General features: G+C 42.1%; 2 long non-coding RNA genes across 6 annotated transcripts in view; one reads left to right on the top strand and one right to left on the bottom strand.

The window, feature by feature from the left end:
- Positions 1 to 16312, top strand: part of LOC115351707 — a 55670-nt gene extending 39358 nt beyond the window's left edge. Inside the window, exons 3-6 of one of the 3 annotated variants that reach the window (XR_003926871.1) lie at positions 12043 to 12177; positions 12413 to 12539; positions 14380 to 14523; positions 15049 to 16312. This is a non-coding gene — a long non-coding RNA (uncharacterized LOC115351707). The remainder of the gene's footprint in view (positions 1 to 12042; positions 12178 to 12412; positions 12540 to 14379; positions 14524 to 15048) is intronic. The other 2 variants (XR_003926872.1, XR_003926870.1) reach the window with 2 other exon arrangements.
- Positions 3738 to 14486, bottom strand: LOC115351709. 3 transcript variants are annotated; one of them, XR_003926877.1, is made up of 2 exons: positions 14280 to 14486; positions 3738 to 5253 (listed from the first exon to the last, which is right to left on the bottom strand). It is a non-coding gene; the product is annotated as an uncharacterized LOC115351709 (long non-coding RNA). The 3 variants fall into 3 exon arrangements; XR_005934121.1 differs by lacking the exon at positions 14280 to 14486 and adding an exon at positions 5556 to 8288; XR_003926876.1 differs by lacking the exon at positions 14280 to 14486 and adding an exon at positions 6467 to 8288.
- Positions 16313 to 23170: the final 6858 nt, after the last annotated feature.

The following is a 23170-nucleotide window of genomic DNA, read 5'->3' as shown; positions in this document are numbered from 1 at the left end:
TAGAAAGTTACAGATGATTGCTTATATAAAAATATGACAAAATTCATAATTTCTTGACATTGTCTACACATATAGACTACATTATTTGTGAGATGCTGCCAGTTAGACTATTTTTGAATCAAGGTCTGTTGTCTTCATGATATCAAGGCCAAGTACTTCACTGACTTGTGGAGATAATGTATACATGAAGTTATCCCTTGCACGCTGCCAATTACTTTCATGCAGAAATCCCCTGGGATTCTCATCGTCTGCTTGGATTAAGGTTCTTCCAAAGCTGCATTCTTGCATGCCCCAATATTGTATGTTCAGATTTATTTTAGACAGAAAATTAATTTAATTAAATTTGCAGTTAGTTTCAATTTTGAAGCAATGCTTTTTTCATCACCTTAAAATACCTTTGCACATAGTGGTGTTTATATGCAACTTCTTGGTACCAATACTTTCCACATCTGGATAACAGATTGGAATTGGTACAACCCCAACATCCAACAAGTCTCAGCCAAATGCAGAAAATTGCTTTGCCAAAATATTTTGAAAATAATTTGAATCCAAATAGCCTTTGTTTTTGTTTTTTTTTTTCTCTCAGGTGAAAAGCAAAGTTTTCTGTAAAATTGTGATAAACACTAGGTAAGAAAGTATATTCACATTATCTTGAAATGGATGTAGTGATTTAAATGCAAATTTATCTGTAATATGGATCTATGCATGTGTTTGTAAATGAATTAGCAAAGAGTCAGGCCTTTCTTGTCATCTTTGCAATGCTGTCATTTTTTCCTAGTGCCAGCCTCTATTGCATACCCAGGCTGGTACATTTTGCCTTGTGTCTAATCAGTATCTCATGGTACAATTCAGAGGCAGCTGATATTTAGCGTATACATTTTTATTGGGAAAACTTGTACATTGGTAGCACACACAAGTTTGATAGAGATAGCTGAGAAATAATTTCCATAAACGATAGGAAAACTGTATTTCCTGTACCCTCAAAAGTAGCAATAGTTTTAGGGGGATTTTAAAGGAAAATTGTATAAAAATGATCAATAGTGTGACTTTAGTTACCCAAAATGTTTGTGTATTTGAGGAAGAAAATTGCAAATTGTTTCGTTTCAATTCTTCTATAAAATAAAGAGGTTCCAACATTTTTTGGAGTAGGTGAGAAGGATGGAAACTGGCTATGTTATATATCATATTATATATAAAATCAGCTTGATCTAGTAGATCTTTCCAATTTTCTGTGTTCACAGTTTGAGGGGGGAAATAAAAAGTGCTGCAGACCATGTTCATCTGATTCTTTTTGCTCATGAGCACCCAAGAGACTAGTATAGCAATAGTAAAGTAAATACCCAATGCCATCTAATACAAAGGAAATCCTGATATCTGCATTTGCAAAGGGGGAATGGAGACATTGCTCAAGTGAGCCCCAGAGGAAGTTTTTTTGTCAGCTTTCCTCTTTCTGGCTTGTCAGTGCAAAGAAATATTTTGTTCTTGTTGGGTTTGCGGCTCCTGTGGGGTTCTCGGTAAAGCTCCCACATGTTACTAAGATCCAGTATCCTTGGGTGGCATTTAGACCTTCAGTATTCAGGACATTGTTTTTCCTTACCCAGAGGAATAAATGAGTAGTTCATCAGCTGTAGATTGGTGTGCGCCTCTGCGGGGAAATCCAACACTGTAATGTAAATTCAACTCCAGGAGTTTTGTGATAGGCAGCAGGGTAAAAATGTCCCCCCATTTGGTATGGGAATGTGCCTCCCTATCTCCAGACAAGGTTTCTTTTAGGTAGCTCATCTGTTGTGCCAAGCCAACCTGCAATGGGGATGATTTCAACATTGTTTATAGCTTTATTATGCAAGTCTGTAGGGTAAGACATAAGTGCAGTTTAATGAGGCTCCAAGAAAGAGAGTTTTGAGTAACATATGCATTCGCTGAGTTTTTGACAGACTGCTGTGCTGTAGCTGAACTATGATTCTAAGTAGTTCTTAGTGCCTTGAATCTTATTTTCAAGCTTTTAATGGCTGTTATTTAAATCCATTATTTGTTGGGTGGAATGGGTCTATAATCTGAAAATGTGTTAAAGAAGCAGGTATCTGAATAAAATCGCCTGTGGAGTTTTCTTTGTGGAACTAAAAATATGAAACTTGCTGTATAAAATGTCAGAAATGGCACTGCTACATAAAACCCCTGCAGGACTATTATTTTTTTGGTTTGGTTGGGGTCTTTTTGTTGTTGTTTTTTGGTTTTTTTTTTTTTTTTAAAGAGTATGAGAAAAGTGTAATTTATGCCTAGATAATTAGTGGTGTTTTACCACTGAAATGTACACCACTTGGAGGAATATTCACCAGAGCCTGTCACACCTGCAAGGGGTATGAAATTCCAAACAATTAAAACAATTAATATTTCCTCCTGAGAAGAAGTCCATTGTGCCTTAGCAAAAAGCATATTGCAGGAGTGAAAACAAATGTGGTAAAGCAGAATGTGTCATAAATGGAAAATGTACTGTCAAAGATTTTGACACATCTTTTCATTCCTAAAATTAAGTATGGAATAACTTTGTAAGCAAGTGTCACTTGGAAAGCTAATTTTATTATAGTGTTCCTTGTGAAAGGCTTTTGCTTTTCAAGAATGGTAACAAGGAGTTTTGTGGGTTTGCTTGGTTTTTTAAAGACAAAACAAAACAAAAGAAGGTACAGTGCCATTTGGTCTTTTGATTGAGAACCAAAAACAAGTAGTATGGGGTTAAAAGTAATCTTAAAAATGAACAACTTGTCTGTATTCCTACTTACCTTCTAGCTGAAAGGAACTGTAGAAGAGGGGATACCACACAAGTTTTTATATTAAATATTAGTTCATTTTGTCCTGTCCTTGCTGTGTAGGTGTTCACTCTCTATTTCTTCAAAGGTGGGAAAAAAAGACTGTAGTGTATCAGTCACATCACTTCACTTTTACACTTGCATATTCCCTGAATGTAATTAGATTTTAGTTGTTACATTTAAAAAATTTTATATGTACCCTGAGAAAGTGAATACTCAAAAAGGAAGGATCTTTTAGTTGACAGCTCCAAATCTCACTCCAGAGTGTTTGTGGAAGTATATTATAAAAAAAAAAAAAAAAAAAAAAAAAAAAGGCATTTTACTTTCATTATTTTGTGTTTTCATGGTCATCTTTGTTAGAGAAAGGGCAAAAAAGCATTATTTAAGAAAACGAAAGCTGAAATCCTTTGTATCCCTGGTGCAAAGCAGGAAGAGCCGCCTGCGCTTCACGGGTGCTTGGTGCCATCATTCTCCTGGTTCCCTATTTTTGGAAGCCTCTGTAGAAGGTCAGTGGGAAACATAACCCCCAGCTTCTAAGGCAAAAGCAGCCTGGATTATCATTCATGTGAAACTAGAGACGGAGTGCTAGTAGAGAGCAAATAGTTACTCCTGTTAGTATTTCCTAGATGAACGCAAGCAGCTTAAATTTCAGTTGTTCAAAATTAGTTGTTGAATTAAAAAAGTAGTTTAGATCTATTGCCCACCCCTGGTCCTGGTCAATCATTCATTATTTCAATCTAATGTTTGAAATGTAATCACTGTTGCTGAGAAAATACTTCAGGAAACTATCTAGCCAAAGCATTTTAGTATAAAAATTAAGAGAACAGCTGTGTGTCAATTTGGTAAGTTGTATATCATACACTTATAATCATACACTTTGTTCAGATTTAATGTGCAATTGCTGCACTTGTATTAGGAAGCAATAAATACCTATATTGATACTTTATGTGTTTTATTAGAAATAGTCTTGAAAGAAAAACATACAGCAGATCACAATAGAGTTGTTTGGAAGTTCCTCGTTTCCCTGACGGTTGTTGTCTCTTCTTGAGGCTTCTTGGCTCCAGTCTTCGTGGTCAGACAGGGATGCACTGGACACAGGAGGTTGCTTCCCATATCTGAGAGCTGTGCTGGTTTTTGTCTCTTAAAAAAAAAAAAAAAAAAAAAAAAAAAGGGTGGGGATGTCAGGGTGAGATACGTGAGATACATGGAGGATTTGTCTCGGGGTTTTGGTCCCAGTATGCCTGTGCCCATCCTATTCTTTAGCTCCAGCTCCCCAAAGAGCTTGTCTTCATGAGTGCAACAGTGCTGGGGAAGGGTTTTGCCTGTTGTGGCCGGGGCTGTGGTCCCCAGTGGATCCCCGGTCGGGATCTGTGGGTTTGTCCTGCTCGTGCCGACTGGTGGCTGTGACTCTCTTGAGGAAATCATAGTACATGCTTTCTCCAAGGAAAGCTGGATTTGTGTTGTCTCTAAAAAATCTTTTTAATGTTAACTAAAATTATCAAATCTTGAAGTATATTTAGAAGCTGCATTTAAAATTCTAGTCCTTCAGAAGGGGAGAAAGTGCCAATTTCACCATTCAATGAATATCATAAGCTGATTTATGTCTTCTTTTGACACTTGGTCATGTGGCAGAGGCAAAGGAGCAGCTGGTAATGCAACCAGTAAAAGTTAAAATAAAGAGGAGGAAATGCTATATAACAGAAGCAGAGGGATATTATTAGCTCCTGCACTCTGCTAGAGAAGATCCATGGGATGAGAGAAGCTCTTTAGGAGGCCAGGAAATTTTTCCCAAGACTCCCATACCCATCTCCCACACACCAGCTTTCAGGACTGGTGTTTCCCAGAGGGAACTGGTCTGGACGAGGCTGTGCCACAACAGAGATGAAGGGCGATAGATGCAGAGAGGTGCTGGGAGATAGCACAGCTGAGTCCAACGCTTGCCGTGTATTTTTGCTAAAAGGGATTTCTTCAGTGTAATTAAGTGTACTGGGCTTATTTTTATTTAAGAGATAAAAATGTCATGAATTGAGGCAGCTTGGGGAATTCAAACTGAGCTTTATGGGTGTTGCATTATCCAACTGAGCAGGACCAGGGTGACCTTCTGGCAGACCTTCTGGGCAGACATTGACAATTGCACCTTGACTGAAATGCTCAGAGGATGCCATGTCAGTAACACATTGAAAATTGGGATTCCTGTTCCTGTCCTGTACAGCCCTCTGTCATGGGAAACATGGGGCAGTCCCTGTCCTAACCTTACCAAACTCACCCTTAGAGCCTTGAATCTTGCTCACACATGTCTCAGTGAGAAACCACTGCAGACATTGATTGCTCTGACAGTGCAACCTCCTCCTCCTATTTGATGGTCCACCTCCTAAGATGAGCCATCAACCCCCTGAGATCAGTAGGCTGGCAAAGTGTGAGATGCTGTAATGTGTACAGACTCAAATTTCTGCGAGGAGTGAAAAGGCAAGAAAAATGAACATTAGTAATATTTAACTTAAAACCCCAAACAAACAGAACAAACCCCCCACAACCTCTCATCCCAACTTTCTTAAAACAGAAAGAAGCTCTTCATGTAGGAAACTGCAGAAGGAGCTTTTAGAAGGGCAAAGAGAGAAGAATTCAAACCCTGGAAAAGGTACATGTGATAACAAATGAGGCTAGGTCTGGCTCAGGATGATTTTTTGGGACCCTTCTCTGCACATATTCCAGATGAAATTCCTCTTTCTTAAATACTCAGTTGAACCATACCCAATATACTGAAGGAGATACTGTTGACACTTGCGTAGCGGCATGAATACTTCCTTGTGTCTGCCGAGGACTCCTCTTGTGATATAGTGTAAGATCGTATTCACTGTTTTGGTAGGTGCATCACGTTGATGCTCATAGTTATTGCAGGACCAGCTCAGGCACACAACTGCTTCTCAGTCCTTTGCAGCTTTTAATGAGCTATCAGATTGTAAAAATAAACCCTTACAATTAGTCTCGTGCATTTAACATTGCGTTTTACGTTATGGAAAGGTCACCCTCACTTGCATTTTTTTCTTAAGTTTAGGCAGTTCCTTATATACAGCAGCCCCCAAATTCCTTTCTGCTGGCAATGCTTTTCAACTTAATTCATTGAAAGATTTTGTATTTTTGTCTCAAGATAGTGAATGAAAATACTTAAAGATCTGTCCCATAGCTGTTCTTGACAATTTCTGCTAGTAATTTTTCTCCAACCTGATAACTTCACTTCTCAAAAACACTAATTTCCGTTTTGTCTTGGCTCAACTTCTCCTGCAATTTATAGTTTCTCTGCTAATCTTTAATCTTCTTTTGAGTAATGTTTCTCCTGTGTCACCATGTCAAATGGTTTATTAATGTCCAAACATGAGCGATCTCTTACATCAGCTTTCTTTGATAAGTATTCTAGAAGAAAAAAGTAATTTAATAGGGTACACACAATACTTGGCAAGTTGGTCTATGTTATACACTCGCTTTCCCCTTTGTCTCATCAACCTTCTCTCTCCTTCCTTTCAAGATTTCTTCAAAAGCATTAAATATGTAAATCTAATTCTTTGGAGTAATTTCTCTGAGCTCTGTCTTTAAATATCAGCACTATATTCTTGTACTGTATTCTTTCTGATCAGCTGGAAGCATCTGTGACCTGGAAAACTTACCATAACTACTTACTGTAGCTTCTTCTGCCTTTCTTTCACTTCTGTGTCTGCCAATCTGGATATATTAAATTTCTTGAGTTTTGCTTCTGTCTTAGTTGTCATCATCTCATATCCTCATTGCCATTATTTATACCGCCCTGATCCATCTTGAAAACTGAGGTCAAGTTCTCATTTAAAGCTGTATCTAGATCATCCTCAATCTTCCTATCTGTCTTCTATAACACGCCCCCCCTTGTCTTTCTCCCTTGCTCTTCTCCTCTTATTTGTACACAACAATCTTGTTGCTGTTTGTTCTGAAATACAACTCTTCAAATTTGCAAAATGACATTTGTTCAAATTGTATTAAAAAATAGAATAATCTTTTTTATAGACAGTGTGATATTTTTCATAACCTTAAACTTTTTTTCTAAATCTGTTTTCCACTTTTTAAAATCAAGTGTGCATTTGTGTCATCTTAGAAAGTTAGGTATGTTTTATTTATTAAAAAAAAAGAGCTAAAAAGGAAAAGAGACAGCCCCCAAACTGCAGATTGAAAATTAGTTTGTCCTTAGCAAGTGTTGGCAGCAATTGCACTTAAACCAGGGATTTTCCAATCTTGGCTGCTAACATGAGATTCCTTGTTTAGGATTACATTGCTTGTAGATTACAGAATTGGCCACAGAATAGACACACTACTCAAATGACAGATTTGTCCAACCTGTGCCGTGTTACAGGAAACGGGGCCATGTTTTGTAAACCAGAGCTAATATTTTCCATCTGTAACCAAGTACAAGACTGATGAAGGACATAAAGAATATTCTGCAATGGAGAATGACTGGAAGAAGAAATCCCCAGTCCAAAAAAAAAAAAAAAAAATTGCATTTCATTTTTGTTTATTTCTCTCATTATAATTTGTATTGCCCTGAAAAAGAATGTTATTCTTTTCTAGAAGAGTGTGCCTTAAACAGCCCAAAGCAGCTATGAGCAGACAGATTCCCCAGAGAGAATTTCATAGCTCTTCTGCACTTTAAGACAAAACATTTCCATTTAGTGGTTGACTTTGTAACGTTCCCATGAAAATGCATTGTGTATGTTGTTGGGTGAAATGTCAAAGATGGGTCAGTTATGATGTGCTTCCTATACCCCTCCTTCCTGCAGGACTGAACAGGCTCTTCCAAATTTGATTGCTTTTCTGGTATACCCAAACTTATATGTGTTATGAGAAAACCAAGACTCCTACTTCTGCTTTACCCCAGCAATCCCCACTGAATGTGACAAATGTAGAAATGAAGTGCTAGATACTGGGCATAAAGAGCTTCCTCTTTCTCACACAAAGAATGAGCAATGGTAAATATTTCACCTGTCCACTTCCACAAATGCCTTAGTACTTGGGTATAGTCAACTTTTGGTAATTGTTAATAGGTATTTAGCTAAAAAAAGAAAAGGTCCCACTGAAGCATCGCTTCCCGTTTGGGGAGGGGGGAGATGGACTCTCCTAAACCACTGAGATACTCACATTGGAGCTGCTCCTCTTTGATGCTCAGTGGACGGAAATAACAATGCAGCTCTTCCTGAAATAGGCATCTCAACTAGGCTGGATGAATCCTGCCCTCAGCTGGCCACTTCTTTTCCCTGATTGTAAAGGGAGAGCTGCAGATGTTTACATTGTATGTCCCTGATCCTCAAAGTTGCTGAGTGTCTTGCAGCCTGTAAGCGTACCGCATGAATACCCATCCCAAGGGAAGAGCCCCATGTTATGGATCAGGAGCTGAGCTGTGGGGGAGTAGATGGACCTGCTCCTCAGTGTTCTGAGCCTTTACCTCATGGTCCCCTAATGCCCTTGGTCCCTGTTGTACAATGTGTTGCAGAGTCTGTAAATGGATCAGTGGCAGATGAACTTGTGTCTTTGGATAGCTGTTTGGTTGTGGGCCACGTAGAGTTCCTTGTTCCCTTTGAACAAAAAGGTAACGGTGCTGATTTGAGACATTTTTCTGATTTGTCCTGGCCAGAGGAGACCTTACCTGGGAGATGCTGTTGCATTTTCAAAATTGGTTTAGGGAGAAGGGGAGGCTCTGGCTGGCGTGGCAGCAGGGTAGTCCTCTGTCAAGAGCTCTTGCTGAGCTCGTCACATGCGGACCAAGTGTGTGTGGACAGGAGTTCACATTTGCAAGACTGGAACCATGTTTAGAAGATAGAGCCAGAAGTGCCAGTGTGAAAGTGAGAGCTGTGTAACATCAAAACCAAAAAGATCATAATGGCCCTCAATGGGTGATAGCAGGGTGCAAGAAGGGAGATGCTTGCCAGGCTGGGACTTCCAGGGCATTGAGATGGTGTACCCAGCAAATCACGCTGGTTTTGTGCAGAACAGATGGCCGCAAAAGTTCCACTCTTGTCGAAGGGGATTTCTAAACAGGCAGAATTTGGCTCAAAGTATTTCCTTGAGGTTGTGGTGCCTGCAGCAGTCATGGGGCTGTGTGTTAACCACAGTGTGAAAAAGGCTGTATGTATGAAGTAAATAGTCCTTTGCCCACTTGTATTTGATAGCAATGACTGTGCAAAGCCTGAGTGGCTGATTTTTTTTTTGTTTTCATAAAGATCATCACTCCTGTAAATGATTGCACACACTTCCACCCTAATTTCCATCTGCACAGAGTAGCACATGGCTAATTTAGGACTGTGATGGAGGTGTACAAATATTTTAAAGTGCTCCTAGAAAGTAGGCATTATATATAAAGATTAGAAAATCACTGGTGGGAAATGCAACTCGGTTATGTGTTTCAAGAGAAAGTAGCAGAGGTGACTTTCTTTTACCAGACAGTGGACCTGGCTGTAAAATTTCAGTTAGTAATCATACATTTCTGATACATAGAGAGACAACTTATTTAACTTCTCAGTGCTTGTAAAACACAAAGATACTTTCAAGTAAGTTTAGTATCAAATTAAATGGTTTTCTCATACTGAGTAACAAACTTTTCTAGGAGCAAACAGCTTGTAGTGATGTTATAGCCCCAGTCTTCAGTAGTCTATATAAGAGAAATATCAGTACCCTCTCAAATGGTAACAGTATTAGGGACTGTTATTTCAAAGAAACTGTCATCCTACCTTAGGTAGTCAGTGTCTATTAAAATAGTGATGCAAAATATTAGAGACTGCAATTAGGAGGTGGTTCATCTGGGGGAATGGGTACCTGCTTAAGATGATGGCTGTTCCAAACTGGGAGTCTGTGCTAGTCTTATTGTAAACTAAGACTTTGAGCAATGGTCTGGGACACACTGTGATATTTGTAACTACAGTTCAAGTGAGTGAATAGTAACAATTTAAATTAGTCTTAAAGAGAGGGTTGGAAGTGTCTAGCTATAAGGGTGGTGGTGGTTACTTTTTTCTGCATTTTAATCTGGTAAGAGTGAGAAAAGTTTTTCCAAGGTAATTCTTGAATTTGCTTTAGATCGGGGTTTAGGACAAGAGCTCTCCTTGGGCCAAAAGGTAGGTGTACTTGTATATTTGGTAATATTAATTCTTTTAGAGTGAACACTGGTATTGTTTTAATGTAATACCTTCTTCACCTTATGAAGCAATAATCGTTGATGCTTAGTGTTGCTTTTGCTAAGGTTAAGTCTAGACTTCAAGCTTTGCTTAGGTCTGATTTGAGAAACAGAGAAGCTTTATTCATGTTAATCACAGCAAGATGGGACAGCAGAGCTGAGTACCATTTCCCACATTTTCAGCCAGGAGGAAAGACCAGTGGATCTCTTCCTGTTTGCAGCTACAGGATAAATGCCAGCTTTAGCAGACACACATTTCTGTTCAGCATTTGCCAGAAATACCCATGATGATTGTGACTAGGTGTCCCGATTGTGGCTTTATTTATGAGTAGAATTGGAGCTAGCTTTATGGCTGTCAAGACAGGGCCTTCAAACACACATTGATTGTGGGTACATAGTCCTGCATAGGTAGGCTGAGAGCTGGCACTTGCAGGAACCTGCTACTTTTTGGAGCAGGGTTAAGTTTTAGATTTCATAAACTAAACTAAACACTTCTGTAGTATTAAGGGAGACTCCAGCTCAGGAAAGCCAAGTCTGTTGTTTCATGGATCCTTGCGCTTTAGTCAAAGCTGGACAAGGAAAAGGAGAATGCTGCTTTATCATGTCCAGTGTTACACCGTCTTGCTACGTGGAGCCAGCCTTGCAGCTTCCACTACCAGGACCCCAGCTGGTCTCCATAGCTGCTTTGCTAGTTTTGATTCAAGAATGAGTTGCCAAAGGCTGGATCTAGTGAAAGCTAAGGATGGAGGTTAGCAGTGGGACTGCAGACTTGCTTCTGCTCTTTGCCCTGCCCTTCAGGTTTAGGCTGGAGGCTGGGTCTGTGTGTGTGGTTGTCTAGTGACTCAGCCTGGGGCAGTGCTTGCAGATGGGATTAACACGGATTAAGTAAGGAAAGGGACCAGAAGGAATTAAACACCTTTTTTGTTCAGTTCTTCCCATTGTTTCCCATTTTGGGAAATTTACTTTTCAGTCTGTGTCCAACTCGCTCGGAAGCTCCTTTTGTGGGTGATATGTGAATCTCCGAGCACAGCTCTGACCCTTTACATTTCTTTTCAATGGTAAATTGTTATTTATAGCAAGGAGTTTGACAGAGGCTGTGGAATTATTGGCTGTATGTTTTATAAAGCAAGCCAAACGAGGAACAAAAATAATTTGGATTCAAATTCGTCTAAGCCCAAGCTCTGCATTAGGTCTGCTGCTATTCATGGGATCCATAAAAATCTGCATTAAAGCCTTTCAGATTTGTTCAGTTCTTCTATTATCTTGCAGAATATGGACCTTTAGCCTAATTAAACCCTGGAAAAATAAGAATTTGGTGTAGCTGGAAATTTGATAGCAGACATGGAAGAAGATGGTGCTTAAACTGTTAAATTGCTGCCATGTGAGGACATGGACGGGAGGAACATATGGAGCAAAGGGGGACTGTGGCATTACTGTTTGGAAAAAGCTGTTGTGTTTTGCAGAGCGTTTCTCCAGGATGGGGAATGACCTGGGATGCCCTGGAGACATACCTAAGCATCAAGCCAGAGTCATGCGCAAACACGTGGCAAGGGACTGACTTGCACTTGGCCCTGATCGTTGGCTTTTCCATTTCCAGAGCAAGTAGGTCAGTCACCATGCAGGCAATTAAGAGGCTGCCATCTTTGTGTGGCATGAGCGTGAGCTCTTGGGGCTAGGAAAGTCATTGAGAGGGCAGTAAGAAAAGCTGTAGCCAGATGGGATTGTAAACTGCTGGGAAAACACTTGTAATATTTGTAAATATTACCTGCATCAAACTATGTGTATCTTGGTGTTGTGAAAAGCTTTCACAGTGCTTTGTGAAGAATTAGGTCTGCAGTGAAATGGGAGCAGATAAAAACTGGAAGTGATAGTGCTAAACACTTGTGACGCTTTACCTTTCCAAATGTTTATGTAGGCCAGCTTGTGTTGTCCCTGTTTTGATTGCCTGCTTTTGCTGCTGAGTATCTTCCCTTTCCTCCTTGGCCTTTAATGGAGCAGCAGCCTAATAAAAGACTGGATTTCTTTTTCTCCTCTGTTCTTCTAATACCCCATTAGGAAGATGAGTTAAATGTCCTGGCAAGCAGATCTGAAGCATGGCCCTGAGCTTTTGGGAGACCTAGTGAGGGTCGCTGTGTTGTGTGTCCAGGGGTCATGGCAGCAGAGAAATGGGAGTTTTGGTGTTGCTAAAAGGTGAGAAAAATCAGTATTTAGTTCCTTTCCTCATAAACACCAAACTTGCTCAGCCCTGCATGTTATGGTAGACTATGCTCAGGACCTTGGTGAGCCTCGGCTTTCCCAGTCCATCCCCTGTCCTCCAACATATTTGCTGTGCAGTTAGTCAGCCTGGGGCTGCATGTGTTGAACCAGAAGGTCCTGGGGGCCAGTCTCCCCGTGGTGTGCATCATCCACACTTTCCTCACCACAGGGGACACTCCCAGAGGCTGATATTTCATATTGCCACGTTGCCACAACCCTCCATGACAAGGAGAAAATTTCAGTCACTCGCCTCATTGGGTTGCAACCCTTTATGAATACCGCAACTAATAGTCTGGGTAAGTAGAAGATTAATTTCTATACCACCTGGCGGCAAGCTGTGGATTAGGCTGCTGTCCCTCGTGTGGGTTTAATGTTGGAGGAATGGGGCACTTGAGTACCCAGACAATTGGCCTCTTGTTTAAACAATGAGCTTCTCGGTCTTGTTAGCCAGCGCTCTTAAATTTTCATTTTATTCTGGTATGCAGGCTTGTGTGATGTGGAGAATTGCTTTAGCACAGAAAGACTGCAAACCTGTTCAATTAAAGGAAATGCTCTGATCCAGCTGTTGGCGTCCCATGAATGCCAGTGCTCCTCGCAAAGTAAATAAAACCGACACTCTGCCCTTGGAACAGATACGATGATTTGTGCCTTAATTCCCCTGAAAAAAAGAGCCTTTGTTGGGGAAGGATGGTTGGAGAAAAAGGGAGGAATGCAAAGTTTGGTGCAGAAAATGCCCAGTGAGACAGTGTCTTCTGCAGATAACAGTGAGGTCTCTATAGCATTGAGCCTAGTAACACGGCACTGTAAGAAGCACATACAGTACAAGCTCCTGTTACAGTTATAGAATTGTCTTGTAAATTTTGAATGCTTTCCTCTCATGAAAAAAACAAAACGCATGTTACAGAGTAACTTACCCCTATGCTTTCAATTCTAAGAATCAGGCTAACAAGCATAGCTGTGGTGTGCATGTATTTGCTGTGTATGCAGGACCATACTCTGCACCACTTGCATCTGGTTTGTCAGTTGCCTTGGTTTTTTTTGGTGACATGTTGCTGCACTCATTGGTGAGTGACAGGATTGTTTGGGCAGTCTTGGCTGGTCAGTTGGTTATGCTAGATGTCTTTGTACAGGCCAGGAAAAAATACATGTGTGTATAGAAAAGATCTTTTAGATCTTTTATATATTTTTTGGTATGTCTACCTGTATCAGTATATTATATTTTATTATTTCAATATATAAAAATATTATGTATATATTTTTACATATATAAAGGGCTGTAACTGTTTCAGTAGGTGCTGAATACACTTCCAACTACACATGCACAGCAGGTGACCTAATGCTTGTGTCTCAACCAGAAGCTGAGTACCCGAGGCTGGGTCAGGGGAAGGAAGAAGTTGGGATGGGACAAACCACAGGAAGAAATGATGGGCCATTGACCCAGGCTTCAGCTGAGAGACATGAGCCATCTCTCATGTCCCTGGAGGCAATGGAGCCTGGCACCTGGAATCCTTGCCCTAGAGCAAGGGCTGGAAACCTCATGTCTGTCACTAGGAGCTGCATTTTGGAAATGCGGCTTTCCCCACTCCTGCTGTCTCTTCCCTCCCAGCCTCATTTTGTTCCCTGTTTAAAAATTGTGACATGGGGGCTTTGAAATGCCACTGGCCACAGTTTTAGCTGCTGAGATGGAAACAGATCTCTGAATGGCCCGTGGTGGCAGGTTACCTGCTGCTGTCCCTTAGCTTGAGCACTCATGCCGTTTGTCACATGGACTAAAACAGAAAAAGTTGCATTTCAGCTTACTAGCTAGGACTGTGAGGTGCACAGGATTGCAGCCCATTGTGGAATTGGATAATGAAGCGCTTGGTTGTTAATTGGCCACTCCAACTGTCTTTTTTAGTCAAGCATATCTCCACCTTTACCTGTCTATCTACCCTTATATATACATATAAATATATATGTACTTATGTGTGGCTGTGTGTGTAATATGTATAGCATTTATGTACATGCACCTATTAAAAAACAAAAGAATCAAATACCTGACTTTCTTGCCAGTGCTTTAACGTGGTGCAGAAGATGCAGCAGCCATTGGGTCAAAGCTTTGCAGCTTTTCTAATGTGTGATGCTTGTTTCAAGCAGCAGCTGAGCCCACAGCCTCTCTGCAAGGAGTTTCACTGAAGAAATCCCCTCTGCACAGGCCCAGCAGCCCAGATCAGCCTTTTCTGGTGGATGGTGAAACACTGGAAGACCTTTGAAAGAAATTGTTACCATGGGGTAAGTGAGGTATGAATACTCCTTTATTTATTTATTTATTATTGTGCATTTTAAATATGCATTACTAGTAACAAATTGAAAGAGCTGCTTTGCAAATCAAAACCAAATACTTCTAACATTCAGCATCACAGGACATATATATGGTTTTCTTTCAGCTAAGTTAAAATAGTGACTTTCAGCTAAGTAAAAATAGTGAAAACGGAGAAAAGTTGTGGTCCAGTTGATGAGGTGGTATAAATCACTAAGGTGAGTGGGCTGAAAACAAGCACTTAATGTTTCCCAGCAATGTTCCTCTGTGTTTGGGTCAACTCTTATTGTATAAGAACACAGGGTAAAAAACAAACAGTCAAAAGCATCCTTGCAGCTCTAGAGCCAAAGCCCCCAGTGAGGTTTTGGTTCCCGATTAGTGTAGATGGTTTCACAACTTCTCCCCCAGCAGGCTAGCAGACTGACACTACCCTTAGACAAAGAGTTACAACACCACATCGCTGCTCTGAGGAATGTCTCCAACCATTAACCTTGCTTTGGGTTTAGGTTTTTGCAGGTGTGCTGCCATGAGGACAAAAAGCAGAAGGCTTGTTCCCAGGAGCTACACTTCTGCCCCACCACACCTGGACATGTTCCTGCACCCTCAGCATCTCCCCTGCTGCATGGGAGCAGTCCACCTTGCCTGCGCCTGCACCTTCAGGACTGTGGTCTTTCTGTAGCAGAAACCTGCTGAGGTGTGCAGAGGGAGTGTTACCCCACCACCTCCCTTGACAAAGCAGGGGGCTGTGCAGTGAGGGGAGGACACACAAAACCCTTCCAGCCTTGAAAAACATCAGCGGGGCTGCAGGCAGGCTCCTGTTGCACAGCAGCCAGACTGGCTGGCACCCCAACAGGGCACTTCATCCCCAGACAGCTGCAGCCAGGTCTGACAACACCCATGCTGAGCAGGCCTGAGGGCAGCTGTGAGGGGGAAACCTCAGTGGCACTTAGAGGCACATCTTCATGCACCACACAAACCACTCACACTGCAGATAGGAGACACCAACCACTCATGCACACCACACTTGACACAAAACACACGCACCACCGGAGACAAAACACTAGTGCATTGCACAAGTGAAAAACAGAATAGCTGTACGCTGCACACTCCTGGGATACAAACCACACCAGTGACACACAGTGGAGACAGGACCTGTGTGCTAGTTGTGCAATACACAGGTGAGTACAAAACAGTGGGGTAGCACAAGTGTGTGCCACACACCACCTCTACACATGACACTTGTGTGCCATACCTGACAAAACACTTGCACCACAAGACACTCAAGCACCGCACACTTATGCTCCACATTTGCTGTACACATGAAACAGCACATGCTACACAACACCCACGATGCTGCACGTGTGATGTACAGTGAGCTGCACATCAGGACACACTGCACGTGTAACACCACACATTTGCCACACACATAGTGCTCTGACATACCATACACATTATACCCCACATGTATGATGCTGCACACATCAGACCCAACATGCATGACACCATGTGTGCCCACAGCCATGAAACACCCCATCTGTTATGCCACACATGATGCACTGCACATGTGATGCTGCACATGCATGACATACCATACACATGTCCTTGCAGACATGACACCACAAATGCATGTCATATACCACACATGACACTACACATGCCAACATACACACTACTGATGACAAACCACACTATGCCAGTGTCCTGGGTTCAGCTGGGATAGAGTTAATTTCTACAGGAACCTGGGAGGTGGGGGGGCACAGCCGGGGCAGCTGACCTGAACTAGCCAAGGAGCTATTCCGTACCATGTGACATCATGCCCAGTATATAAATGGGGAGCGGGCTGGGGGGGTGTTGGGGGGGGGGGGGGGTGCTCTGGACTGTCGGTGGGCGAAGTGGCGGAGCGTCGGGTCCCGGGTGGTGAGCAGTTGCACTGTGCATCACTCTTTTCTGTATACTCTTTCATTAGTACCGTTGTTGTTGTAACCTTTTTTTTTGTGTTGTCCCAGTAAACTGCCCTTATCTCAACCCTCGAGGTTCTCGGTTTTTTCCCTTTTCTCTCCTCCGTCTCCTCCCTATCCCACCGGAGGGGGGCGGGAGGAGTGAGCGAGCGGCTGCGTCGTCCTTTGTTACCGGCTGGGCTGAAACCATGACAGCCAGTCCCCTGAACGTGTGCCAAATGGCCACAACACATGCCCATTGCATGCTCACCCAACATACACACAGCACTCCTGTGCCCCACACATGCCATAACTCACACACACCCCCTTCTACCACATGGTCCCCCCTTGTCATTGTCATGTCCCCTTCCATCGGTACTGTGCGAGAAAGATGCTGTTCCATAACTCAAGTTCAATAAAGTCTTGCAACACAACCACAGTAATTTTTTTTTAGATGTTTATTATATTATTGGACCCTTTACTTGCGTCAGATACTTGACTTTAACAACATGCCCACACATTGTACAGACACTCTCAGTCTGTCCCAACAGCAGCCCCCCCCCCCCCCCCCCACTTGCCCATCAAACCCCACTTTACTTTAGGGGATACTTTTACAGTTCAGGTTTCGCAGCTACTTGCTTTCTTACACTAGTGGGATTAACAGGAAGCAAAAACAAAGCACATCACCCCCTGGTAGTAGAGCCAAGGAGAAGGCAGCATCCATCCAGCTGTATAGTCCTTTCCTCTGCCCCTCAACTTTAACTACACAACCAAGTAATAGCCATAACATTTGTCTTTGACCATCTCAGTCTTTTACCTTTCCCAAGGCCTTTATCCCTGTGACCCTCAGCCATACCAGCATGCTTTCAAATGATGAGGCAATGCTGTAGCTGGTATACCAGTATGTAAGCCATGCACAGTGCTAAAGATGCAGCTAGATAGCACTGCAATGTAATGCTGTAGAAGCTGGAGAGTGACATTCGTAATTTCCCCCTCCAACTATTTAATAACAATGGTTAATTTCAATGACCATAAAGTAACTGCTCTGCTTCACTTGTTTGAAGAAAATAACCAAAACCAACAAAACCCAGAAGCTTTTATACCTTAGCATTATGGTACAGCAACCATCCCTCTGCAGTTCAGGCTTCAGTTTGGCTGACTGAAGTCACAACTCTCTGGTCAAAGCTTCATTTTATTTGCGAAGTATGAGTACTCTTACGCAAGTAAAGCATTTCATCTAAGCAAGCTAGTTATCATCACACGCCCTATCCCTGCTTTCAGGAGAACAAGATACACACCAATGCCCTCAGCTAACATTACCTCCACAGAAGGAAGTTGGAGGTAGCCCCCAAGCAACTCAGTCTGTGTTTGCACTGTGGCACAGCAGATGCTCAGCCATGAAAGAGTCAGCTTGCTTCTCTATGCAACCCAGTGCCACAGCTCAAGTGTTTCAGCTGTGAGTGTGCCTTAGCAGGAATGCTGCAGGACAGTGCTGCTGGCTGCTAAGCGTAGCTTTGATTCAGAGTCTAGTCACACAACATCTTCCTGCTCCCTGTGGGCACATGCATGCCTAGCAGGCAGATGCTCTGTACACCCGGTTTTCTCACATCTTAACCCCTCCTGGTAGTGTTAACAAACAAAGCCTGGAGCAAGAGTCATATTTTTATTGAGCCTGGATAAAGCACCAGGATTGCTGTGGTGGAAGCTTGCACTTTAAAAAACCAAAGCTGTTGAGCACTAAGTTGCTGCATGTTCTGCATTAGGGTGCAGGCCTGAGCACTGCCATGCTGGGGCTGAGGAGACCAGGACCCAGTCTGTCTTTTTGCAATCACGCACTGTGCATAGCCAACCACCCCATGAGCTGCCTCCCAGTCAGCACTGCAGGACTCCATCACTAGAGACCTCCTGAGGTTAAGAGCAGTACATCTGGATGCTTCCCTCTCTCTGTGCTCAGCCAATTTCTTCCTCCAGCATCCCTGTTTGAGACTCACATTATAAAAAGATTCACAAAACCATTACATTTTGCTTATCTAGAATGAATTTGTTACAATACTTAAAGTTTGAAGAGAAGGTACCCATGTGCCAGCCATAGCACTTGACAGTTAACACTTATGCAACATAAGCGCTACTGTAAGATACCAGTCAAGTCTATCACACCCATTCCAGTCCATAAAGCTTATGTTAAGACAAGCAGTTTCCAAATGAGCAACTCCATTAGTTATGTTATTAGAATCATTCATCAGGTTACTCACTCATTGTCCTATGCAGGTAAATACCCCCTTGGTTTGGGTTTTTTAAAATTATTTTTTTATTCATTGAGTCAGAGACAGGCAAATGCAGTTTCCTCCCCTCTGGAGTCCTTCAGGATCCGAGAGCCACTCTGTTCACTAACAGCTATCCACCAGAAGTTGCTCAGTTGCTTGAGGCCACCGGCAGTACATGTCCATGAGAGCTCAGTGGAGGGGAAGACAACAGCTTTACCTGCAGGCTTTATGAAACCTGGACACACTGAACAGCTCAGAATTGCCACATAAGGAGTACAGGTCTTCAGTGCATGAGACTACTTCCAACTACACATCTCTGAGGCACTGTTACCATTTTAATGAGTATTAATTAGCAATAGAGTGGGACAAGGTAGTTTCTCTGAGGCCATGCTGAAGGGAAAAGACTTGGATCCTCTTATGCCTGAAAAAAGGTTTTAAATTACACATCCAACTCCTGTTTTAGAAGGGATTTTGTACCACTGAGAAAGAATGCTGTTGCTGGTAGGGGTGAGGGGGACCTGCACACCTTGCTGGTGAAGGGTCACACAATGTGTGACAAGTAACAACACACACTGGTGACTCTCCCCATCCTAAGACTCAGGCAAACCCACTGCAACCTGCTGACCATCCCATGAAGCCTCACAGATGTGGACAGGTACACTCAGCAAGCAGCCAGAGAAACCTAAACCAGTTACAATCATCACAAACAGTAAGTTCTGTACAGGTAAAACATTAATACAACCGTTGCATCTATCAAAGACATGAGCTCTTGGCACCCTTATTCAACATATCTTCTTATAAGGCAGAGGCATAGACAGATTATACCATAGGCACCGAGACTAAGAATTTTTCTTCCAAGCTCATTACATGCCTCCGTTGCACAGAGCTCATGCAAGTGGCACTCCTCTTATTCAAAGATTTAGAGTGATCAAAGTAAAACTGAGTTAATCCAAAACAGTTTGCAAACCCAGTGGTTTTCTACAGTTCTCACCAAAAAACTTCAAATTTTATTCAGACTTTACATGCTAGCACAGATTAGGCATTGTTACAGTTCCAATCTAGCACAGCACATTATAGCATAACACGATGTCATGGTGCCATGAAGTCAAAACATCTGCTGAGCTACCACCACCATAACTTGAGTTTCTATGAAGTACAAAAGTTTAACTTGAGTTAAACTCTAACCTTGAGTTTAGTGCATCTTAAAAACAAGTTTCCATGTTACATTAATATATTCTGACAAGTATAAATGTTAAGTCTTGTACACCTTAGCATAAACACTTATGCACAAGACCAGAGTCACAGAAACTGAACAAAAGCATCTTCAGAGGTCATCTAGTTCTTCTCACCATTATTCTGTAGTGCAGAGAGATACATCTACAAGAGGCCCCATAGATTTATGGGCATCCATACTTGACCCATGCTTGCCAGCTATAAAATGCACTCTATAAAGCTCCTTGTGAAGTCTGTAGATAAAGTAGTGTTGGGCAATCTTACTTCTAGGGAGATCTGTTGTATTGTCTAAACTTACTCCTTCTCTTTAGCAGCTGTATTTCATCTTTTCTTCCCCTCTTGATTGAGGCCAAACAGGTAATTTCCTTTATTGTCCCCCTTGGGTGTCATATTTTCTAGACCCAGTTGTGGATTTAACTCCAGTGATCCAGAGGAAGGAGCAGCCTCCTCCATCTTAGCTTAATGGCCAGAAGAGTGAAGCAGCAAATCCCCCTGGAGTCAGTAATTTTTATCCTGTGACCTAGGAGACATCATTCATGTTGCAAAACTTGTAATTAATATTTCACATCTTGCTCCAGAAATATCATCCTGGAGGCTGGGCCCATGGAAAGCATTCCTGTTTATCACCGACTCCTACCAAGTGCAACGAGGGCTTTATGCAAGCATCTTGGACACAGCCACGTTAGACTTATCAAGTCCAAACTGACAATTGTCTAGAGCATTAGACTTACCTATAAGCATCCTTCAGGAGGATGACGGGTATCATCCAATAAAGCCTAAGGTGCATGCAGCAGACAAGTATAGTTCGGGGCACTTAGTTAATATTTAGTTGTGCTTTTTGTAGCAACTAGAAGGTTTTCCTGCTGCTTAACATGTTTCCGTGATATTTTAATCAGTTGCTTATCTGTCACAATCCAGTCTGGCTATATTGCTGTAATCATCTAGATTAGAAATGAGAATAAACCTGTGCTATCTGGCACACAATCGTTTGTCCCCAACCTCAAAAACAGAGAGGGCAAAAAGAAAATGACCCATTGGCCCCATTACCATGTCAGTCATCCTCAAACAATGAAGCTTGTATGCCAATTGCACCACAGACATACAGCGGGCTGTCAGAGTTTAAATGCACACCTTCATTTTCCAGGGTTTTACACAAGTTTCGTCAGTCACTTTACAGAAGTACCATTTACTTGGGCCCACTGTCTGAGACCACTTTTAGTGCAGCACTCTGCACAGGATGGTTACAGCTAATAAAGGTACTTTTTCTAACCTAGCAATAGCTTTGGACCAGCTGCCTTCACTAAAAGAAGGGCCAGAAAGACATTTTGCCCTCTTCCTCCCCAGCATGTAGATATATAATATGTTCTGGAGACTTGGAATATTTGAAACAAGAGATAGTAATTTGTCTTTATGGGCTGCATCAAATGGTGGATTTAAGACAGTTGGAAGTATACAGGGGAAGGGTAGGAATGAGGAAACTTAGTTTGCTTCCTTGGTAACAAAATCTACAGCACAGCAGGAGAACAGAGCATGATAATTAGGGAATTACAGCTGTTAGTCACAGAAAATATGCTGCAGTTGCAGGTCAGGGACCTGAGGTTGCAGCACAGGAAGGAAAACTGTAATTTAGAGTCTGCAAGAACTCACTGCATGCATTAGACTTCTTGCTACTTATAGCATCTCTACACCTGTTTTCCAGGGCGGAAATCAAACAGACAAGAACATAGATCAGCAACAAGCACCAAGGAAAGAGTTTCTCCACAAGAGTTGGGACAAGAACTACTTTCATAAGAACTATTTTTAATAAGAAGAAATGGATATTCTATCAGCTCTTGTTCATTGCCCCTCCTTCTCTTTTGGCAACCCTATTTCTAAGCAGGACAATCAAAAGCATGAACTTTAAGATGAGGGAGAGGCCAAAACTTGATCCACAGAGTTATTCTGAGATATAGCAGCTCCCTTAGGAAGTACCAGTTGTTACAAGGGACATATAACACAAATCCCACTGAAACAGGGCTTTGCTTGGAGACCTCTGTGTATTAAGCCAGAGCCCTGCATTAGTTTCCTACAAGTGGTAGCTGTTCCTGAAGGAACTGAAGGATACAAAGGGCAATAAAAGCCTCAGATTGAAGACAATGCCACTTTATTTTCCTAGCCTTCACCTTACAAAAAACCAGTTGGCAAACTCCAGTCGAAGGCACAAGAACAAACCCAACAGATACCTGCAATAACATCTTTAATGTTAATGTTGCTTTAAGCAACTCTGATCATAGTTTGACCAAATGCCATTTAAAGGAGAGGACCTGTTGGTATAGTTTACGACCAAGACACTCACTAAGCACCTTCTGTGAAATGCTACGCCACCTCCTCTTCTTCCAACGAGAGCTGGTCCCATCCCAGAGGACCAGGGTGTGCTATAGCTACTGCACACCAGAAACCTTCACCTGACTTCAGCAGTCCCCAAAGCTGGCCAAGAGGCTGTCATGACCACACACTTTGAGAGGTGGCTTTTTATCTGGACAGAGACCTTATGGCATTTTCCTCATCATACTCCAGTGAAGTCATACACAAACCATGTCCAAAGCAACTTGAAAACTGGACTCCCATTTCGGTTGAGAAAGAAGGGCTTTTCCAGACCTTGAAGGGTGTTAAGTTTTAATATTCTTTCAGTGAGTTAAGCAAATTCATAGAAGATAAACACATTCACACTGCACTGATATGCATGACTCTTGGGAAAGCTAATCTATTAAACTTGTATGCTTTACTGTAACCTTTGATCTAGCTAAATCCTCCATAAGGAGTTCCTCATTGCCATTCCACTTGAGGGGAATTCTTATTTGTTTACTTCTCCAAATCTCCTCCACCCTTTGTTCTGCACTGGTCATGTTTGGGTTTAGCTTTTTAGATAATCTTCCTTTACGAAAATTTTAGTGCATGGAAAAGCATCTTTCTTCCTTCTCTGTCCTTAAATCAAGTTGCTTCAGAGACAGAGGGCTGACTCTTACAGGTAAGAACCGGAGCATAAGGGAACCCAAACTTGCTGAGGAACAGAAGAAACAGCCACCACACCCTGAGGCTGACCACAAGCCTCTCTTCTTCAGACCTGCACCTGTACAGCCTGACCACACCACTCAGACTCAAAGACCAATACCAGGAGACCTCAGGCCATGAGGCTCAAAGCTTTCCACAGGGCC

The sequence above is a fragment of the Aquila chrysaetos genome, chromosome 16 (assembly GCF_900496995.4).
Source record: "Aquila chrysaetos chrysaetos chromosome 16, bAquChr1.4, whole genome shotgun sequence".
NCBI classification, from domain to species: domain Eukaryota; kingdom Metazoa; phylum Chordata; class Aves; order Accipitriformes; family Accipitridae; genus Aquila; species Aquila chrysaetos.
The sequence above is the reverse complement of the archived record's forward strand: the minus strand, read 5'-3'. Positions and strand labels throughout refer to the sequence as shown.